Source organism: Poecilia reticulata, chromosome 4 (assembly GCF_904066995.2).
Source record: "Poecilia reticulata chromosome 4, P_reticulata-male-v2, whole genome shotgun sequence".
NCBI classification, from domain to species: Eukaryota; Metazoa; Chordata; class Actinopteri; order Cyprinodontiformes; family Poeciliidae; genus Poecilia; species Poecilia reticulata.
Window position 1 is genome coordinate 16,243,721 of NC_088833.1, and position 13,451 is coordinate 16,257,171.

A 13,451-nucleotide genomic window follows, 5' to 3' on the forward strand; every position below is an offset into this window, starting at 1 on the left:
GATCATAAGAGCCCCAAGATTATAAATCTTTCCTCTAGGAAAAATGTCAATATTATCTGATTACTATTAACTTAAGATCTAAATATTCAACAAATGTTTGAAATCGTTTAGATTATTTTAAGTTCAGACATACCATTTTAATTTTCAATACTTGCCAAAGGTCTTAACTTTTCACTGTGTGCTTTCAGTCGATGCATTTGAGATGTTTGTGTTTTTCAACCAGCAGTTGTGATCACAATTCTCTCACAGTAGAAAACTACTGTAAACACGGCAATTCTGTTTTGTTTTTTTCTTCTTCAAATTTACTTATTACAGGTCACCGTAATGGGTACAGGTAATAGTTGCAACTCTAACCATTATAATTTTTTTTTTAGACTGGGTCTCAAACTGTGATCCTAAACTTGCCTTTAGCGAAACTAATTACATTTTGGCAGAACTGTGCCCTTTCCAAAATGTTCCTGAAAAATTGCAAATGACATCTTACTTTCTCTGATATTGAGATGATTTATTTTACTCACTTTTAGATAGTAGTTGTGTGTTTTCAGCTTCACACAAAACTACGAAATCATTTGCAATCTGTACTGACACTGTGGACAAAGCTAAGTGGATACACACACTGTTGTTCTGGCTGCTACTGCTTCACGTTTTGCAGGAATCTGCTTGTGTGCAGACCTCAAGGTGTTTGCAATGCACTGAAATGAGTAAACCCCAGACATTAATGATGGTGAGTTTATTTCAACAATTACAGAAAACAATTTAAAACAAAACAATGTATTAGTGCAAATAACATTTGCACTAGTAAGAGCCTTTAATAAAACGGAAAAAACCCCCACTTCCGTCGTGGATGCATCCCTCCAAATGGGATGGAAATATGTGCAAATGCGTTCAGCTATTTCCTTGTATGAGCTGCTTGCTGCCATCATTTGCTGGAAGTGTTTTTGTTTGTTTTTTTCTTCTCACCGCTCAGAATTTTAATTAAATTGAGCCACTGCTCAAGGAAAGTACAGAGTTGACGCCCATCATGTGAGAACGGATAAGTGGAGCTGGTTCACCAACATACCTGACATTACTGGAGGTTTGTGTGCATGTGGTAACACCACTGCCGTGCCCTCCTGTGGGATGTGTCAACTGAACTGTTGCAGGTTTAACATCTCTCAACAAAAAAGCGTTTTGCCGCCGCTGAGCTCAGACAGGACTTCAGCTTCACTGCTCGATGTCTTGTAGTTTCAATGAGAACATCCGAAATGCACACTGGATTTTTAGGGTTGCAGACCTATAACGAGAGGATGAGGCCTACTGCCATGTGGCTGCTGCTCTGAAACTTCCAGAGAAGATTTACTAAATAAAAGCCAACAGTAACCAGGCAGATTACACATAATCTGAGCTGATTTTGTCGAAAACCACCACAAGTTTCCACTCAGTCCTCCCACTGGGGATCTCTCTCCCACTTTTAGATGTGGATGCACATCACACACACGACCAGAAACAATGACTGAAATTTTAAAGCTGAGAAATTCCCAGGCAAAGTTTCCAGCTGTGCGGGCAACTGAACTGCTGTGAAAGAATCCTGCTGAAGAGACAAAAAGGATTTTGGTTTAACAGCATATGCATGAGAGTGTGTCTGATCGTCCTTTTCCTCGCTGCCACTAAAACAAATAGAAGATATTCAAACAAATATTTATTCAAGCTCAAACTCGTCTTCGTATGTATGCTACAACAATAAATCAGCTGTAGCAGGTGTCCTTGCACACTGAGCGCCCTTAATAGTGATAAAGAGAAATACAATTCAGGGGTAAATCAGCTCACCTGTCCTGGTGGGAATCATCTGATGGTTTAAGGTACTGAAGAAAGGTGAGCGCAATGAGCAGCGAGGACAGACCATTTTTCCGTGTCTCACCTGGCAGGTAGAAATGTGAGTACAGCCGTCTGTCAACTGCAGCATGCCGTGTTCAGACACGAAGACACACCCACTGTTTGGAGAGGGAGGGAGAGAAGCTGGAGGGGGTTGAACTGCTAATTACCTACATCACAGGTTTCTGTCTAAATATCAAAATGAAAGTCCTTCATGGTAAAAAAAAAAAAAAAATCAGAGAGAATAAAGCCTTGACAGTCTCCCTCTTTGTCAAATGTTTTTCATGTGATTGCGTAAAGTGAAAAAAGGCTTTATTACTGATGTTGACTTCTGCAGGTTTATTTCCTTCTTCTCGCTCTGATAATGCCTGGGGCGCATCTTCAGGAAAAACCGGTGGAGGGAGTCAGGGAACTACTATGTCAGAAGTGATCCAGCCCTCTGCAGAGCAAAACCACTCTCTGCTTTTGTCAAAAAGAAACAATTAGACGCTACAACGGCTTAAAATGTGCAATTACATTTGAAAACTCACTTCGGTCATTGCACTAAATACATTAGACTAATGTGTTTGAAGTAAAGACATAATCTGAGCACCCCCATTGTCAAAATTTACTTTGACCTAATAAGAGTCAATAAGCAAGACCAAAACTTTAAGCAAAAAGTGTTTTGCTTAAGAGCTTTAAGCTTTGTCTCTACCCAGCGACATGTCCAAAATGTTTTGGAAAGAGCTGGACCAAATACCATAGCAGGTATCTTGCCAAGACCGGCTTTAGGAGGATGTGGGTCCATCAGTTACAGCCAGTCTTGGTGCTTTGCTTGCTCAAGTTTCAAATTACGGTCGACTGACAGGTTGATGTAAACTTTTAAAGTTTTAATCCATTGTTTACATGAAAATAGGGCTTTTCCAAAATGTTGTCCCTTCTAAATACTGTTATTGTTTAGAAATGTCTTCATCCATAAGAAAAAATACAAAGAATGCTTCAATAATCATAAAATTTCTGTATGTGGTGTTGGATCATGCAGGAAGATGGGAGTTTTGGATTTGTCTGGCTAAAGTGCAGATCCAAATCAGAGAGATAATCTAATCTGACTTTAAAACCAGTCAGGCTGCAGAAAGCTGGAGTAAAGGCTGAATTAATAGATAACCAGGCATAACAATAACAGGATGTTCATGTTAAACATGCTCTTATATTTTAAACTTAGTGCTGTGATAACTACTGTACTTCATCATGTGATTGTTGTCTATTGGTCTTGTGCTTTATTGCTTTATTTTTAATTTCAAAACCAGTTAAAGTTAAAACATTTCTGCCAAAACTTGCCAAAATTCTTGCTAAGAGACTCGTCACCAGTTATCGGAAATGCTGGATGTCAGTTGTTTCTGCTCAGGGTGGCCCAACCAGATATCAGATATCAGATGGTCCAATTGCTTTTTAACATAGGGCCGGGTTTAACAAAGGGCTAATAAGTAAAATAGCAATTTAAAAATGTCATTTTCATCTCTAGTTGAAAGTAAAATTTGCCAAAAAATATAGCAAAAACAGAAGAAACCAACAAGAGTGGAAATCATTCTTCTAGGCACTGTATTCACAACACATATTTGATCATCCACTTTGTATTTTCTCAGCGTAAAGTGTTTATTTTCCTCCAATACCGGCAAAACGTTTTGCTTTGTTTTCCTCGAACATCGGTAGGTTTTTCAGGCTGAAACGGATCTACAGACGTTGTGAAGCCCATCCTGACTGCTGATGTGTGTGACGAGCTGAAAGTGAATCTCCCAGCCGTTTGGCCTTGAGGCAGTCAGAGCTGTGCCTGATGCAGGAATGACATCGGACTGGTTTGGAGAGGCAGCCAGCCCCAACAAACGCTGGGAGTCATCGCTTCTATACATGCCAAGGCAATTCACTGGAGTTGTGTTTAGGCATGCACAAAGTGACAAGGAATCAAATTATTTTAGGATGTTAGTCTGCTGGAGAGGCCGGGAGTTGGAGGCAACCAGTCAGAAGAGACATGCATTACAACATGATTAATTCCATCAACTACAACAATATAAGAAGGAGTGATGTTAGCTTTATGTTTTAACGAGTAACTGAGCTACAAACAAAAGCAGTAAAGTTATTAAATACCACTAGATCTGCATGTTTTACCACGTTTCCAAGAAGGATCAGTTTGATATAACCAACCGCCTTAAATAGATGTAAACTTTATCATCTTCAAAGGGGAAACTTGTCTTGGATATCGCCTTAACAAAGCTGCCACCACAACTAAATACACTACAAACAATAAAACATATGTTGAATGCTAACACCACAATAAAATCTAAACACACACTCCTGCATATTTTCCAACAAATCTGACTGGAACATCAGCAGCATGACAAAGCACTTCAAATCTTAAGAAACCGTACTGTTTATGTTGCAGAGAATGGCCAGCAGTTGTTTCAGTTTTATCCTTTAAATCAGTTTATTCTCTTAAATAGCTGAGAGTAAGATTAGAAAGAATGAGATGACTACCCTGCTGTGTGGAATAATATTACTGAAATTAAAAGCAGTTTATCAGATTTACTCCAGTATAAACTACTTTGCAAAGATGTTCAAACTCCTTACATTTTCACTACTTTTGTCACATCATAAACACAAACACTGGTGTAGATTTTTTTTTAAATTTGGCACTAGTGGCCTTTATTTGAAAGTAGGGTAATGAGAGATAGAGAAAGACATGCAGCAACAGCAGCATTGAGGACTATCGTGGGTTGACCCCTGCACCACCACCTCACTCCCAACTTTTCTGTGTGTAGAAAAGTTGGTGTAGTTAATAAGATATTGCCTCAGTGCTTAATGGCGAAGTGGAAAGATAGGGATATAGTTACACTTTTATTATTGATACAAGTAAAAATAAAAATGCCTCCTTTGCAGTGATACCCCTGAATAAAATGTGGTGCAACTGGTTCCCTCGAGTTTCACCTAATTAATGAATAGAGCCCCACCCATGTATCTTTTATGCTCAGAGTGAGTACACATACTCACTCTGAGAAAAGCCTCAAAGGTTTGCAGGAGAAGATTATTAAAGAACAAATAATAAGTAAAGTCATGTCATAAAATAGCATTTCACGGATTTCTCTTATCTTAAAATGGAAAGTACAGCAAACCTACCAAGAAAGTCAAATGGAAACATTAACCAGAGAAACAGCCAAGGGTCCATGGTAGCTTTGAGGAAGCTGGGGAAATCTTTACACAACACAGGTTTCAGTTGCACCATTCACAAACTCAACCTTTACAGTGGCAAGAAAACAGCTTCTGTTTAAATAATGAGGCCTCAAACAAACCAGACATGTAGGCATAGGTGCTCTAGTCAGATGGGCCAAAACTGCACTGTCTGGTCTAAACGCAAAATGGTGTTTGGTCTAAAACTGATGCAGTACATCACCCTAAACACATCATTCCCACATTGAAACATGGTGATGACAGCATCATACTGTGGACACAATTTTCTTCAGGCTCAACAGAGGATCTGGCAGTTCCTTAAAAGATAACCAGATGGATCATAAAGTTTCATTAATGACATGTGTAGATGTAATGTGGCAAATGGTGACAACCTTAAAGGTCTGAAAACTTTAAGGGAGGAACTGTCTGCACAGCATACATGTACCAGAGCACAGAAATGGAATGCAGCCATAAAAACGTACACCTGCCTGACAGGTCAGACAGATTTTACAGTTCCTGAGAAATAAGCTTAACGGCAGTCAGACGGAAATCAGTCTTTCCTGATTCTTTCTTTCTTTCTTTCTTTCTTTCTTTCTTTCTTTCTTTCTTTCTTTCTTTCTTTCTTTCTTTCTTTCTTTCTTTCTTTCTATCTATCTATCTATCTATCTATCTATCTATCTATCTATCTATCTATCTATCTATCTATCTATCTATCTATCTATCTATCTATCTATCTATCTATCTATCTATCTATCTATCTATCTATCTATCTATCTATCTATCTATCTATCTATCTATCTATCTATCTATCTATCTATCTATCTATCTATCTATCTATCTATCTATCTATCTATCTATCTATCTATCTAATGCCCAACACAGTGGTTCTTTCTTGAAATAGTACATCAGAAGTCCCATTTTAAAGGAAATGGCCACAAAGTTACAATTTGTAAATGATTTCTAAGTCCTTGAAAACTAATAGCATTTGGCACATATCCCATGAGGTCCGCAATTAGCTCAAAGTTTTAATTCAACTCCTTCACGGTTGTCTCCAGCAACACAAACTCAGCTCATACTTGGATATGTTTTTTAAAAATGCCACATTTCTCCTTAAAGCAGGAAAATTTGTTTTGGAAGCCAGTTTTCTATTTTAACAACATTTATTACAACATATGAGCTCAGAAGCAGCACTGATCACTCCAAACATTACACAGTTTGCTATTACAGTAACTGCCCAATGCTTAAATAAATAAAGTTTTCTGTCAGGTATCTGAACCTGCTCAGTCCTGCTCCAGACATTTTTTGGACAGGCCACTAGATGGCGTGTCATTCTTAAAATGTATGTGTTTGCACAATATGTGCATCTACTCCTTCAGATAATTCTCTGGTATGTGGATCAACTCATGTTTATTTATGTTTTTCAGTAACCTTTATGAAAAAAAAAGTTGTTCCAACTTCTGGCTGACGGACACTTTAACATTTGTAGTGAAGTCATATTTCTTTGTAAAACACACAATAGATAAACAGGACAGCACACAACTTGAACTCACTGCTTAGTTCCACTATTTCTCTAAAAAGTAATTTAACTGAGCATATATATATATAATTAACTCAAATGGTTTGCTCCTGTTCCCAGAACTGAGCCACAATGCAGCTGAAGTTCCTCCCAGACGTCCACTTGCTCCCTTTGTGATGGTGCTCACAATGACGCATGAGGCACCACTGATAGGAAGTCCTGCAAGGCCCAGTTCAGAGGAATAAAGAAGACTCCCATCCACAACGTCCAAGAGTCCAAATGAAATACAGTAGAAATTTTACAGAATGGAGCTTATTGTAAGTCTGCTATATTAAAGTTGCCTGTTACATCGAGCCACTGGCCATGCAATGTTTCAGGGGAAAACATTAATCCCGAAGCACAATCATTTCACACCTGTGTACCTCTTCTACATAATCCTTGAAGAAACTTTAGCCATGACATGCTAAGTTCTTCATCAACATTTAGTTCCTTTTGCTAATCTTGCCAAACACGGAGAACCAACATCTAGTTTTATCAGAGCAAGAATCCAGAGAAACCTCCACCAGTTTATAAATTACTGACTACTTATTCTTATTAAACACGGAGAACCGATATGTAGTTTTATACTTTTATTCCTTTTGTCTTTCCTTTTGTTTGTTGTTTGGTTTGTATTTCCTTCTAATTGAACTGCCTTCTTGCTGAAAATGTGTTATACAAATAAAATTACCTTGCCTTACCGTCATTATTATTGTGTTTCTCGTTTATCACGAAATAATGGTTAATTTAAGGACTTGAGTCTGATTTTGATGAGACCAAGAGCATTTAGCTTTATTTAGAGCAATAATTGGATTCAATGCGAAGTCGTAAGCATACTTTGATACCATGGAGATTTTTCTTTCAGATAGGTGTGTGTCTTTACATAAAATAACTAATAATTTAGTTTTTTTTTACTACTTTTGTTTAAAGCTTTATGAACAATTTGCAAACAGAAACACTGACTGCAACAGATTTCAGTTCTTAAAAGAGAAAGTAATAATTTAAACACCTTATTTTGTTGAATTTGATAGGTGTTCACATGCACAGCAAAAAAAAACATGTAACTTTTTTGTTAAATCAAGCTTTCCTATTTTCTTTTCTTCAAAGTCTCACATTTTTCATAATTCACAACTACTGTTGCTTTAAACAGTTTGGCAAAGCCCAGATGTGATGTCATGGCTTTGCAAGTTTCTGATAGGTTAAATCACAACCTTTGAGCGAAGTGGAGGCAGCACACCTGTGAATGTAATTTAAGACAACACCTCAAACACGCTGCTTCCTCGTGCGTCATTCGAGGAAAATCAAAAGAAGTAAGCGCAGATGTCAGGAAAGGGTATGTGGACGTCCACATGTCAGGTTCATCTTTGGATGCCATACCCAGATGCCTGAGGAGTCACTTTCATCTGTTAAAACGATTAAATGCAAGTGCAAACAGCATGTGAAGGTGATGGGTTTTGTGTCCCAGAGAGGACAAAAGCAAAAACAAAAGCATAAAAATCTAACAAATAAACAAAACAGAAACAAAACAATAGTAAACATGCTGAGTGAGAGTGCAAGAGGTTGTCATTATCTACAGAGAAACGAGTTCTGCACCAACATGAGCTAAAAGGCACAAAGAGAAGAAGAAGCCATTACTGCAAAAATGTCCTCAGAGACAGAGACCTTATATTTGGAGAAATGTCTTGTGATCCTACGGGAAGAGAATCTCTCTCCATTATTTTGGGCATGTACCAAAAAGTATTAATGTTTTGTCAGTATTTTTTTAAAGCAGCACATTACTTGTACTTCATTTTTGCAGACTATCCAAAACACTTTTTAAGTGACACCTTTCATTTATTTTCTTTGAAGCTAAAACTCAAGATATAATTCAAAGAAAGGTTGCTATTTTGCCATCAAAATCAGTGATTTTTTTTATTTTTATTTTCTTTTGTTAAACTGTTTTTGATTTGGTCTAGCAAAACTCAATGCTAAAACTTCAGTTTAATTTTCACTTTGATCATATATGGAGTCTTAAGTTTTCTTATTTAATGAACAGAAAGAGAGCTTTGTTATAAACTGAAACAGCGTTGACTCCCATGTTCTGGACTATTTTTTGCAGCATCATTTCCCCAAACATCCTCTGACACTAAATCACGTAATCTAGTGGGTGTAACTGCTGATCAGGCAACATGGTCAGGTACATTTTGTCTATAATGGGAAATGTTTCATAATATAAAGTTAAATTCCTAATTGACTCACAGCATCATAACAGCGATACAGCTATTGAGTAACTAAGACCTTTTCGGATGATTGTCTTTTTTTAGGATTTGGGGAAGTAAGGTTTTATAACTCTCTTTAGATACTAGAAGGGGAAGGAAAACATCTAATTTAGCTGCTACAACAAACTCCTGCAACGATTCAAGATGGCATCATGTGTGTCATCATTCAACAGATGTTGCTTTTAAATAGTGTAATATGGCTTGTTTTATTGCAATCTGGTGGCATACTTATTTAAATCTCCAGAAAAATAGAGATTTTTTTGAATAAGGTATTCATAGGGACACTGAAATTGGGGTAGGAGGATTTACTGCATGTAAATATTATCTACAGTACCAACAGTACAGCCTTGCAGGAAGTGGAAAATGACCTCTCCTACGTGTGTTTTGTTGAATCATGACCACAGACATTAACTCAGACAAGTCAGGTCCGCTGTGCATTAGATGTCGGTCTGAGTTCTTCTAGTTGGGCTGTGTGATTTATAGAGAAGCCTGGGAAGCTTTAACACTGTTTCAGTTTTGCCATTTATGAAAAATGGTACTGACTGTGGTTTGTTGGAGACCCAAAGCCTCAGAAATGCCTTTGAAATCCTTTTTCATATTGCTGGATGTCATTGACTTTGTTTCTCATCGTTTCTTTAAGTACTTTAGACTGAGCAGTGATACTTTGTTACCAGACATGTCTTGTTTGTATGATTTCTTGTGGTCTGACAGGCTGGTGAAGCAGAGCAAAAAAAAATAAACTAATCTCAATGATGACTATCTGGTTAAATCAAACTTAAATGAAAAATGTGTCTCAATATAGAAACACAATAACTTTAATTTAATGGATATCTGCGTCAAATCCTGCCTTTTCTGTTGTGACTGGAACTTGTATTCAGCTGGGTTGCTTCGTTTTACGCTGGTAAAACAAATCCCTTGTATTTCCTAACTTCCACGCACTTTGCAGGTTACATTATTATGCTTATAGTCTGACTGTTTAACCCTCCTTCGGTCATTTAGACCCCACAAGTTGTTTTACTTTGTGCGCGGTTTGGATCATTTCTAGAGTACAACGTTTGTATCGTGTATTGCTGATCAACAGCAGGCATACCAACTTCTAATTATGTTTACAGAACGTGCGTTACACTGTGCCCAGTCACTTCCTAGCAGGAAAACAAACAAAAAAAGCTAAATAAATTGTGCTTTTTGAAAGTGACGTTCATTGACACAAAATGACAAAAACCAAAAACCAACACTGGCCCTACTGTGACACGTGGATGATGCTTGGCAGTGGTGGAAAAAGCATTCAAATGTGCTTAAGTGAAAGTACAATAAACAGACAAAAGTGTACTCTAGTAAAAGTAAAAGTACCACATTAACATTTTTACTTGAGTAAAATTAAGAGAGTACTGGCTTCTAAAAATACTTAAAGTATTAAAAGTAAAAGTGCTTGTTGAAGGTATTACTTAATGGATTTAACAATATCATTAAGTGTACCTATGATATTTAATTTTAATGCATCAGTAATGTGCCATTTTAATGAACAATGCTGCAATTAAAGCATGTTTTTATTGTGTTTATGCATCAGAATTTCAAATCCATGTATGCAAAGTACAGATACATAAAAAACTTGTACATACAGTTGTCACGGCCTTCTAGTTTCCAAAAAACAAATTACAATTTGCAAACTTTACATAAATGGCCACAACAACAGTAATGAGGTACTTGTACTTGGCTAAATCCCTCTACTGATGCTCAGTTATATTCTGGGGTTGTTTTGCTGCATCTGGCTATGAGCCCTGATATAAATCCTATTGAACATCTGCGGAAGGAGCTGAAACACGTTATCTGGACATGTTCCCTTCAAACCTGGGGAATTAATAATTTCATTGCAGTGATGAACAATGGGATGGCTGTATGTTGATGTTTCAAGTTTTCTGGCTTTAAAATGTGATTAAATGCTGCATTAAACCTCCTCAATAATTAATTTTATTGTTGAACTGCTTCATAATCTGATCTGTGCTAACGTCAAACTTTAGCAAAGAAACTGTACATTCCTGGGGGTCCACAAATTCAATCTACTCATTGTTAATCCAGCTCACTTTTATTACTTACTTTATCTCAACTCCTTAGCAGGTGGGAGATAAAGTATTATGAGTTTGAGCCCTGAAGACGGGAATGCATGAAAAGAGGATTGTGTCATCAGGTCTAAAACTGCACAAACTTTCAAGAAGCAACTCTTTTAAGTCTTAAAAACAGACAAATATATTTTTTGTAATTTTATTTTTATCCTACTTATTTTTTGAAGTATTGTAAATACTTCAGTTAACACCTGCTAAAGCTCACCATTTACATCTTATGCCGATTAAGCATAAGATGCTGATAATTTGATTAAAGCCATGATATTTGGTGGTAGCAGCACAAAACATGTCAGTACAGATTTTATTTCTGTAAAACATAAACATGTTTTATCTAAATCCAAATGATTGTTTTCAGGTTTTTGACCACCAAGTAAAACCTTCAATGATGTGAATCAGCTTCCATATAACTGTAACACTAGAAAATAAAGAAACACACACATAGGTGGACAATTTACCGATATAATACGAGGCATCTTCCTTTAAAATGATCCTGAAAACATAGTTACACCTGTTCAGTGAACGTAAGACCTCCTTTCTGGATTTGACGACTTTTAAACACACATTTCCAACACATAACAAACACAGCAGATTTCCTGATATTGTCGTCTACCATCTGGTAAAGTCTGCTGACTGCAGGCGTACAGCAGAGGGGGAAAAAAAAAACCCTTTGACCTGCAGGGAAACCTCGTCTAACAATGGTGGTGTTGAGAATGATCAGTAATTTTAGAGAAAAGCTGCAGATGAAACACAGCAACAGAAAAAAAAAAATGTTTTGATGGGGAATCGTTTCAGGAAAGGGTGGAGAATGATTACAATCTACGAACCACATACAATTGTTTACAAACTGGCATCCTCCTCACCAAATACGGTCAAATAATCAGATAACCATTGGAAAAAATGAAGACCTCTCTTGTATAAACACAAGCTTGCTGCTGTGGATTGCATTAAAGAGGAATTACAATTAAGGTCGTTAACCTTCAGCTATTTGGGTGAAATGTCTCCTCTTGGACAGCTTTCCATTTAGCGTTGGGCAGTGTGCTTTCTAGAAAAGATACAGAAAGACATTACACTGATAAAGACATCTCTGATTAAGCTTAATGGATATCGTATATGCCATTTTGGGATGTTGGTATGCTAAGGCATTTCCAGAAGTAATTTCAGCGAATGTGACGTTTACAAAGTGGTAAAAGCGAATAAGAAATTCTTTTTAAAGCACCTTCCACAGGCAGGAGCTTTAAAGTGTTTTGCAGTAAAAAAATAAATAAAAATACAGTTGAAGGAACATTTATGAAGCACATCATAACATCAGGGCTGAAGAGTAATTTTATCATACGATATGCTAAAGGGAGCCAGAGACTACATTTTAAGACAAGCATGAAGCAACATCTCAAGCTCATTTCTGGACCCGATTGTTCAGAGTTTGTTGATGTTGCGTAGCTGACAGATGCAGATCTTTAGAAGTTATTTGGTGTGTTGTTCCAGAAAAATGGCATCCTAAAAAATTATCTCCTAGATTTTTCAAGTTAGGTTTTGTTGCCTGGATTAGATTGCAGAGGATTTGATTGAGATGTAGTTAGACATGATTTGAGTATCATAAAAATATGATTGAATGTAAATAAATTATGAGTGAATGTTGAAAAATATGATATTTAGCAATAAAGAGATTCCTTTTTGATCTGTTGACTGATGTTGATGGGGTTGTTATAATACAAATCACTGATCATTCTTATTGGACCAATTGTGTAGAAGTCTGATGGAAATCCTGTAAACTATTAACAAATTCTTTTTTTTTTTTTTTGCAAAAGAGCAGCTATAATTGTTTTTCAACTTAAAATGAATTGAATTTTATGACTTTGTGGATTCAATACTGATAGCTACCAATGGCTTTTCATGAAAAAAGGGAGGAATAGTGAAGTCTGAAACTACAATCTGATTTCATTCCCTACACCAATAGAAGCTTTTAACCAAAACTTGAATAGGAAAAACTAAAAATATGGTAGTACTTTTGTGAATTCTGTAAATTCTGCTCTAGACTGTCATCATTCCTTTAATGTGATCATGAGAACTCAGAAAGTGATAACAGCTAAAGATCTCCTACGTGCTTCAACAGATGTTTTGCTCCAGAGGAAGATTTAAGGACACGTCTCTAGGTCCACCATGCAGAGAGACTTCTCAAAACAATACATCATTTAGCCCTAAAAAAGCTACATGTGTGATGTAGGCAGGGTAACTCACATACGAGTTGTTACTGAAGCTAAATTCTCGTCTGTGACAGAAAGTATAGTATATTTATTTTATTTCCCAGACTATGCTTATGACACAGCTGGTTATAAGACTGATTGATAGACAAAAGAAGAGCATAACTATTTAGTTTCATTTGGTAATTCTAAATTTGAGCAAATAAAAATCACATTTGAGGTTCGACAAGGCCTCATTCTCGGGTGACTTTTAGTGGTTTGGAAAATCAAAACA